Source organism: Mixophyes fleayi, chromosome 7, assembly GCF_038048845.1.
Source record: "Mixophyes fleayi isolate aMixFle1 chromosome 7, aMixFle1.hap1, whole genome shotgun sequence".
Taxonomy (NCBI): domain Eukaryota; kingdom Metazoa; phylum Chordata; class Amphibia; order Anura; family Limnodynastidae; genus Mixophyes; species Mixophyes fleayi.
The window spans coordinates 75,351,362-75,360,957 of record NC_134408.1 but is presented as its reverse complement, the minus strand read 5'-3'; the positions used below and the strand labels follow the sequence as shown (position 1 = coordinate 75,360,957).

General features: G+C 32.0%; 1 long non-coding RNA gene across 1 annotated transcript; it reads right to left on the bottom strand.

Moving 5' to 3' along the window:
• Positions 1-1,805: 1,805 nt before the first annotated feature.
• Positions 1,806-4,761, bottom strand: LOC142096965 (uncharacterized). Its single transcript, XR_012678066.1, has 3 exons — positions 4,692-4,761; positions 4,060-4,137; positions 1,806-2,457 (listed from the first exon to the last, which is right to left on the bottom strand). It is a non-coding gene; the product is annotated as an uncharacterized LOC142096965 (long non-coding RNA).
• Between the last annotated feature and the right edge of the window lie 4,835 nt (positions 4,762-9,596).

The window sequence follows — 9,596 nt, the reverse complement described above, 5'->3', positions numbered from 1 at the left end:
TATAACCGAGGATCCAGAAGTTGTTCCAGCACCAGAAGAGGATGTTACTTTAGGTAATGTGCGTGCCAAACTTATCAGAGATTTTTTTGTAAGTTTTATTTTTTTATTTTAAATATTTTGAACCTACTTTTTCAATTAAAGTTCATCATACAATAATTATCTATTACTATTCACACTATTAAATAACACAAAGGTATTAAAAGGAAATGCACCTTACTCTCTGCGCCATTCCTTTTGCCGATGTATAACTTCTTTCCTAAACTTACTTTACATAGAGTCTCCTCGTAATCACCTCCTACACCGATCCATCACCCAGCATTACCATGTTAAGTAAACATGTTCATAACAATAACCGTTATGCTGTGCTGTATTATTAAATTTTTATTAATCTCTGTCGATGTTAAATATTACATTTTATCAATCAGTTCCACTCACTTTCCTAATCTCATTAGTCAATGACAATACTACTAATAAAAAAAAAACTTTGAACATAAGAACCCCACATTGAGGTGGACTTTTAGTTTAATTAAACTCATGATCCATGTACTGTGTGGGTGAAGTGTTAAGTACCTCAAACTTTTAACATTACGAATCCTGATGTTAATAGTGCAACCAATCCTAATATAGACACTGGTATCTATATCTTAATTTTTTTGTAACTTATTGATAATTGTGCATTAAAAATACTCATTTTTACAGTATTAAACAAGTTTCAACCTTATTTTAATCTTCTGAAACCATAACTGTTATGGTCAAATTAAGTGAATAGTTGTGGTGATGCCCCTGCTTCGTCATAGTGGTAATGTTCCTAATTGTTTATAATTTAGCTACACTTCATGGCACTATTCCATTTAGATTGTTACTAAAGTTATGTAATTTTTTTGTAAAGTAACTAATATTAAAATTTTATATAAAACTGTTTTTAACTATAATTTTTTTCCTTTCTTCATAGGATATGACCAGAAACCAAGCCACTGTGAATTGGTTATGCTATATATTTGAAATCATATTGAAAACAATTTAGTTACCTTAGAAGAACATGTTTCTTTGTGTTTTCTTTAGTACTGTAATTGTATAGCTGTTCATATTACGTCTAATATGTGTATCAATATGTGATTAATAACAAAACTATCAGTTGTTCAAAAGGCATTTACACTAGTCATTCCTTTATTTTACATTTACTACTTTTCTAACATTGTTAATAATGTAAGTCTGAGTTTGCAGAAGACCTTCCAATATTTTATATCGTCTATTAGGGGTTAATTCAGGAATGTAATTATAAAATTGTTAACTACAGAACTCATTATGCAGTGTAAATGTAGGCCAACTCTCATGGAATATGTTTTCAACAGACATGTGCTATTTGATCTTGATTTTAGGAAAATGTGACATGGAACAACGACAATAATTTTTGTTCTCAAGGTAGAGAACGTTAACACATTTTTTTTTTTTTGGGAGGGGGGGGGTTAAATTTTGTCACACAGTAAGGTAAAATGTTATATGTTATATGTTCTGGTCAGTACATTATAATAAATAATTTGCACTCTACTTACATGCCAGTAATCTACAAAAACAAAATGACAGTGTAAATCTTTATTCTTCCATTACAGATATAAATATTTGTATAAATAGATGTAAACTTCCAACATTCTAAGTTATAAAAGTTAAAGTGAGTGTTTATATTCAACATTAATTAAATATCAAAACAATATACAATGATAATTAAGAAAATATATTTCTAACACAATTTTTCATAGAAAAAAATTATAACTTTATAATCTTGTGAACCTAAACATGGTCTTTGGCAACAATAAAGAAAATAACAAAATGTCAGATATTATCAGATACATTGGCAGCAGAAAAACCCTGAGACTCAATGTTTAACGAGGTAGTGTCAGACGATGTGGTAGTGCTTCCGTCACTACTTCCTATTGACAATGCCATCAGCATGTCTCTACTAAATTTGTTCATTTCCGACATAACACTATTGTGATGTGTTGTCTGCATTTCTGTAAGAGTAGCAATATTAACAGTAGCTTCTTTTAGAATAAGAGACATGTCGGAAATTTTTTTAGACATTTCCACTTGTTTTTTTTTAATGTCACTCACTATATCAAACAGTTCTGTTTGTTGTCTTTTTTTATATAGTTTCTTGATTAATTTCTTTCTTCGGGATTGAATGTTTTTTCTTAGGCTCGTTGCAGGATCATGTGTTTTGTAGAAGTTAATGTGTGCGCTGGTGCAAGGTCAGTCTCTTGACTTTCACAGGGCACTAAATACGTGTGACAGAGTCGTGGTCCATCAATAATTGCTTTGTTGTATCTGCATCATTATTATCAGTGTTCACAATGTCACAGTGCTGTATGATTTGGTCATGCTGAATACCAATGTTTGGAATATTCTCCACTGTTTCCTCTTTTTTTGGCATGATAATGGATGTTAACACGTGTTGTTTATCTGTAAAAGACAAATTTGTATTTAAAATCCAATTAACAATGAGGTTCACATGTTCTCCTATTTTGGCTATTATAATAAAAAAAAAAGGACCATAACAATGACATTACATAATATAAAATATATGGAAAAAACCATAGTTAGTTTTTTATTAAAACAATATAATGTTGTACAACCAAAATCTTACTTGTACGCAGTGCTGTGCAAAATACACACTTGCGTTTCATACTCAGTATACTTGATGAGAAATAAACAGATGTGGCTACAATGTTCAATATTAAAATTAAAGAAAAACAAACACAATTACACTTATTTTACTTTTTGGGTCTTGAGAATTCGCTAAAGAAGTCTTTTCTTCTGTATTACGATCTTTAAAGTAATTAAACAAATGTTGTGTTAACAAAATAAAAAGGCAAAATTAAGTAATAACAATAGTTTAGCACATTAGTTTAGGAAAAACATAAAGATTAGTAACATTAGTAAAGATTGAGAAAAAAATTCCCAAAAAATTAAAAAGATAAACATACAATTAGATAATATGTACCCTTTCACTCACAAATCCAAAAAGCGTTGGGGTCTTTTAATTGTTTGTTTTTCTCTCACAGATGTCCTTTCCGGGCTACCAGTATGGGTGCTTAAAGTGTCTAATGACCCAGTGTTACTACTTGTATTTTCAGCTTCTTTTAACACTGGCAGGGTATTGGTAAAGGTGTAAGAGTCGTCATCACTTAATGATGGTTGTTTAACAACTGTTGTGTTTTCAACGTCACTGTTCACTATCGACGTATAAGAGTCACTATTACTTAATAATGTGGAACTATTGTCAAACGCATTTGACTCAGTATCACTTAAAATAGTAGATACATTAGACAAATTTGGTGAGTCTGTTTGACTTAATGTTCTATGTGAAAATTGTGTATCCTCAACATCAATTACACCACCGCTTGGTTTAGATAATGTCAGATATCCAGACTTCAGTAATGACAACATTTCTGATTGTTGATTTATTATTTTAGTTTGGTTTGCTACAATATTAACAAATGAATCAACCATTGTTTCTATAGATTAAGCTATTCTGTTTAGACTATTTTCTTGATTACTGCTATGTCCTAATATGGATTGATTGATTTTTTGAAGGTCTTCTCTAACTCCACCCACTATATCATGAACAAAATTCTCATATTTTTTTAATGTTAGTAAATATCTGTTCAATTTCTAAAACAGTGCCAACAGGTGAGTTTTCTGAAGTATGACTTGTAAGAAATGTCAATTGGCCTTTTGAGATTTTGAAGTGGGTTGTGAGATGAAGTGCTTGTTTCTTCATGAAGTGGCAAAGGATTTATGTCTTCTGCTATACAATGGTCAGAACTGTAAATAATCTGAGTGTGGTGATGGGTGTCATCCGGAAAGGCCAACACATTTGAAGTGTAGTCTTCATCCTGATTAACTAATTCCTCAGACACTACCAACATTTAAAAGGCAAGTATTTGAAACAGTAAAACAAAATTATAGGTTCAATTACACATAGTAACACATATTTTAAATTTGTAATTGTAAATAAAAAATGTATGTATTTAATATTATAAACATAAAAAAAATACTTACTTTGCGTGACTTTGGAACCTTTGTTTGAAGATGTTTGCAAAGTTTTATTTGGTGTATTGGTCAAATCTGAAGGTCTACCTGGTAATTACAAAAAGAACAATGAATGATTACTTAAAATAATACAATATATTTAGGAAAAAAAGGTATATACTACATATAAAGAAGCCACATATACAATATATTAACTCTATTTAAATTTTTAGTTAGATTTACCCAATGGATTAGCAGTCGCTGATTTTCCAAAAATGTTTTTTTGCTTTACTTTCAATAGACTTTTGAACTTTCTTTTCAGGGACTGCAGCAGATGCTTCCATAGCCCCTTAAAATAATAATACACTTAATAACATAAATTATTGAGTAAAAAAAAATTGAATCACATTTTTGATTTATAATATGTCAAAAATGTTATTTTTAAAATATAAAAATAAAGAATGGACATCAATGTAAATGTGCTGAAAAAAATAAAGAACTCAATGTAGGAAATATTTGATTGCCTTTTTTTTTTTTTTCTAAAAAGTCCCCTTTAACTTTATATTTATTAAAAAAAAAAATTCAAACAAAATAATATACATGGTTATGAAAAAAATGTAACAATAAGTACTTATATTTAATTACAAAAAAAAAAAAATTACCAGGTGAAGATGTTCTCTCTGTTCTTGTAGTTTTCTGTCTTTGTTTCAAAACAGCTTTAATAAGAAAAATATATATAAAAACCAGTTATACACAATACACTGGGGCCACATTTATTAACACTTGCAAAATGTGATAAAATAGCTTTCCATCTTTATCGCATTGATAAGGATTGAACTATTTATCATATATATTAAAAAAGCAACACAGGAACAGCAGTTCAAAAAGAGTGCTGTTCGTGTGAGGTGGAAAACATAACATTGCCTCTTTGTTCCCTAAGATGTATGCGGTCAACGGGAATACTATTCACACTCAAATGCGCATGTGCCTAGTGAAAAGAACAGGCAGGAGCAATAACATCTCTGCTCTCACTATGCAAATATAGTTGCAGAGAGAGGGGTGAGTGACAGGGAGGGATCATGTGATCGCTCCACACGTGCACTGTTCAGTTCTGCTCTTCGGAGCAGAGCTGACATCACTGAAACTTTTACATTATGATAATGTACTTCAGCTTGAGATGGTGGACATTTACATGTTTTGAAAGATCATTAGATTTATAGTTAAATAGCGTTACATAGCGTTAATGAGCACTCCCCATACACTGTTATGGAGAGTGATCATTAAAACGATAAAGAGATGCAAAGCATCAGATATTTGATATCTGCTACAATGCTACAACCATAAACAGCAATCTAGTGTTCAGTCCACAAAAAGTGTTATTTTCACCCCTTTTACAGGTGCAAATACATCAAAGCAAATATGCTAATACAGGTTAATTTGAATGAACTTAATTATTGAAAAGTAACATGTAAAATAATGAGTAATTCAAAATGCATTTACTTTACCCGATTTTTTGGGAGAGTTTCTTTTTTTTGGTGAACTTGCTGAAAGATGAATCGCTGAAAACATGCTATGTCCTGTCAGTAAAACAAAAGAATTATAAAAATTTTGGGGTAGATTAACAATTTTGGGAAAATTGTACTATAAGGAGAACTAATTTCAGAGTTTAAAAAATGTGTACAATATAAGTTTGGCTTACCAATCAGCCCAGTCTTAGAATGTTGCTTGATTTTTTTACGTGCTGGTTCATCAACACTCTTTAATTAAAAGAAGATCAAATTTCATAAAATGTACTCTCCAAAATATACAAAACAATTGACAAAAAAAATGTTACAAGGAAATGAATATTACCTAATACACTGGAGGAGGCAGTGACATTCGATGACACTAGCTGTTATAAAAAAAAATAATTAAAATTTCATTACAATGTTACATTTTACATTAATTGATAAATTGTAATACACTTTACCTTCAATAGATGTACTTGGCACACACAGTTCACCAGTGTCCAAACCTGCTGATATTCCTGTAACTACTATGGGAGATATATGCTCACTGAGTTTCTTCTCCCATCCCACCATTTCCACTTGCAAAGCTGGTCCACCACCAGTTCCCTTTGCATGCTGGTGTATGATGAAGACTTTACGCTTTACCATAACTTTACAATCACCAAAGCGTTTCTTGCAGACGTTGACACTTCGTCTACAGCGTCCAACCGATGTCACTGACTCAGCTATTTTTCTCCAAACTGCTTCTTTGGCCTCTGTGCCAAAAGAATAGGCAGTTGGTCTCCCAAATAAAATAGAAGAATTTTCAAGTACAGCTTGAACTAAGGTATCATTCTCGTCTGCAGAAAAACGTGGTGCCCTTTTAATTTTCTTTTTAGGGCTAGATTTGGTTGGTGCACTATGTGTTGCACTCTGCTCTACTTCTGTACTGACCATCTCCTCCTCACTGCTTGAGTTGAAAGACATCTAGCAAATACATGTGTAAAAAAAATATATATAAATCAATTAATATATGTTTATAAACAAAACAGTTAAATTATAATGTGTGTGAGTAAAAAATTTGGTTTTTATAAAAACAATACAACATCTACATTTTTATGCAACAGATGATCTTAGCTATATTTATGCATAATGTATTCTCAAATAAAAAATTCATTATTGCATTGGACTTTAAATACAATACAACTAATATTTATGTTTTATTGACTGCAATTACATTTTCATTTACTGTTTGTTGGTATGTTTGAGGTAACATAGAGATTGTATGCTACAATGGTACAGGGACGGAATTTAGTGAGTTATCTGGACAGCGCTGTGCAATTAGTGTACAAATTGTAATTAAAACAATTTTGAAGACTTAACTTTTTTTTTATTGTCATACATGTAACAACACAATTACTTACCTTTCTGAATAAACAATTTTTCTAAGGGATTACAACGGTTCTGGATTACACCAAAACTGGATAAATAGGTTCTGAAGAATATATGAATACAAATGTAAAAATGTGCAATATCTTCAAGCCAAGATTCGTACAAAAGTGAAAAGTTTAGAGGTCAATATATAAGGAAAGAGACAGCTAATTAAGTTAGTCTGGGTCTGACTACATTATCCCCCACAACTCTTATCTTAAGTAAATATCTCAGAATACTGTGCAGCAAGGGCATCAAGGCCATAAAATAGAAATACTGAGTTCACATAGAGTTCGGATGCCATAAATCTGCGATTTAAGATTTACTTAAGCTCAACACACTCAATAATGTTATAGGTTTAAAATATACATACACTTATAAATAAAACATTAACATTATTAAAGTTAATTAAATTAATTACATAATGACTTAACATACATTGAAAGACATTAACTTTTTTACACCAATAACATTTATAAAATACATTGATATTTGAACATAACATTGCAATTTTGCAAAGTTTATAACATTACATATAAAAATTCATATAAAGAGACCAGTGAAGTCACTTAGATGGACAAAAAAAATAAATATATAATTTTCTTTCAGCTCTCACACTGAGACCATACAGTATGATTATTATGCAAAACAGTTTTTAACATTAGTTACTTAAATGAAGGATTAATAACAATGTATTAATGCTTGTTACATTATAGCATTGGATGATGTAATTTGTTACTATTTAACAGGCTGTCTTTAAAACAAATACTTCAAAATCAATGAATACATTTTTTAACATTCCAAAATAGCCAAATACAAAAATAAATAAATATTTCATTCAAATGTTTTTGGTTCAAACAAGTAATTTACATTTACATACATTCCATACGAGGCATAATAAAAGACTAGCAGAATATCAGTGATACTGACATTTTAAAAAAAATTGAGAGCAGTTTGTGCATAATTAAGACAATATTATTTGTTTTCTCTGCAATATATTTTCATACATATACATATATATTACCTTAATAAATTCTGAGCAGTTTGTGCATAAATAAGACAATATTATTTGTTTTATCTGCTATATATTTTCATATATATACATATATATTACCTTAATAAATTCAGAGCAGTTTGTGCATAAATAAGACAATATTATTTGTTTTCTCTGCTATATATTTTCATACATATAAATATATATTACGTTAATAAAATTTGTAGATGCCCGACAATCGCTCCAAAAGGCTACACACACAGGGGCGAACGCAGGGTTTAGAAGAGGGGGTTTCCGCCCCCCGGGAAAAAAAAAATAGAGCGAGAGAGAGCTGCTGCGCATGCGCAGCAGCTCCATTTCAGCGAGGCTGAATTCTACAGCAGCCGCGGCGCTGTCTAGAAGCATCCGTGGCAGTGCTGTATTATACTACAATACAGCACTGCCGCGGGCGCTTCTTTGACAGCGCCGCGGCTGCTGTACAGTATCGTTGGTTCCCGGAGGGGAGGGGGGAGGGGTTTCTGGAGAACCAGAAACCCCCCCTGCGTGCGCCACTGACACACAGATGCTGAACTACTATTCTCAGTGTAACGAGTGTCTGTGTACAGCCTGAAGGTCTCCGGACTGTACATGCACAGTTGCATCAAGAACAGCAAGTAAGCTGAAGAGGAGGAGATCGGGAGACAGCGCGTCCCAAGAGGCAGTGGTAAGTATGGTTTTTTTTTAACACAGAAACAGTAGTTTATCGGAACTGCTGTTTCTGTGTTCCATTTTTCATAAATTAAAGAAATACATCAATCCTTATCCATGCGATAAGGATTGATAAGTATATCTCGTTTTGCCCGATAAATGATAAATGTGTCACTTAAATCTTTACAGTCACGGAGTTAGCCATCCCTCCAAGCTGACAGCTCTCTATAGCGCTCCACAAAAGAGCCCAGAGATAGGGTTCCTGTCACCAGCACTGATCTGTAGTGATGGGTAGTTCACAAATGATTAGTTCAAATGAACTAATCTTCAAAGTGAACTAAATCATTTAGTTCACAGCTCTGGCAAAGATTAGTTCACCAGGAACTAAAACAAGTGGGAGGAGTTAGAGATAAAGCCTAGCAGCTCCAGCAGCCTCACTCACTGTCTCATTCACACTGGCTCTTTTGTTTCTATTCAGCTCTCTCATTTAATACTCATGAGTCAGTACCTCTAAACTACCAAAGGTGGCACTGCTGTGCTCAGACATTTTGTGAGACTCTGGAGCTGATCACTGACGGAGTCATGAATCATTCTCCTGGCTGGAGTTCATTAGTTCATCTAGTTCACTCTTCGAATCTTTCCACTCTTTCGAATCTTTTCAATCATTTAGATCATTTAGCTCATGAGTCACAGGATACAGGCCCAAATGCATGACAAGAACCTTTTTAAGACCTTAAGTAGCTTGATTTGACTAGAATGCATGAGTATCATGCACGGGTTAACTTGTATATGTATATATATATATATATATATATATATATGTGTGTATATATATATATATATATATATATATATATGTGTATATATATATATATATGTGTGTGTATATATATATATGTATATATATATATCCTTTTGATAAAGTCGTTTGAGACGAAACGCGTCAAGGAGGTTTTGAAGGAGGTCCT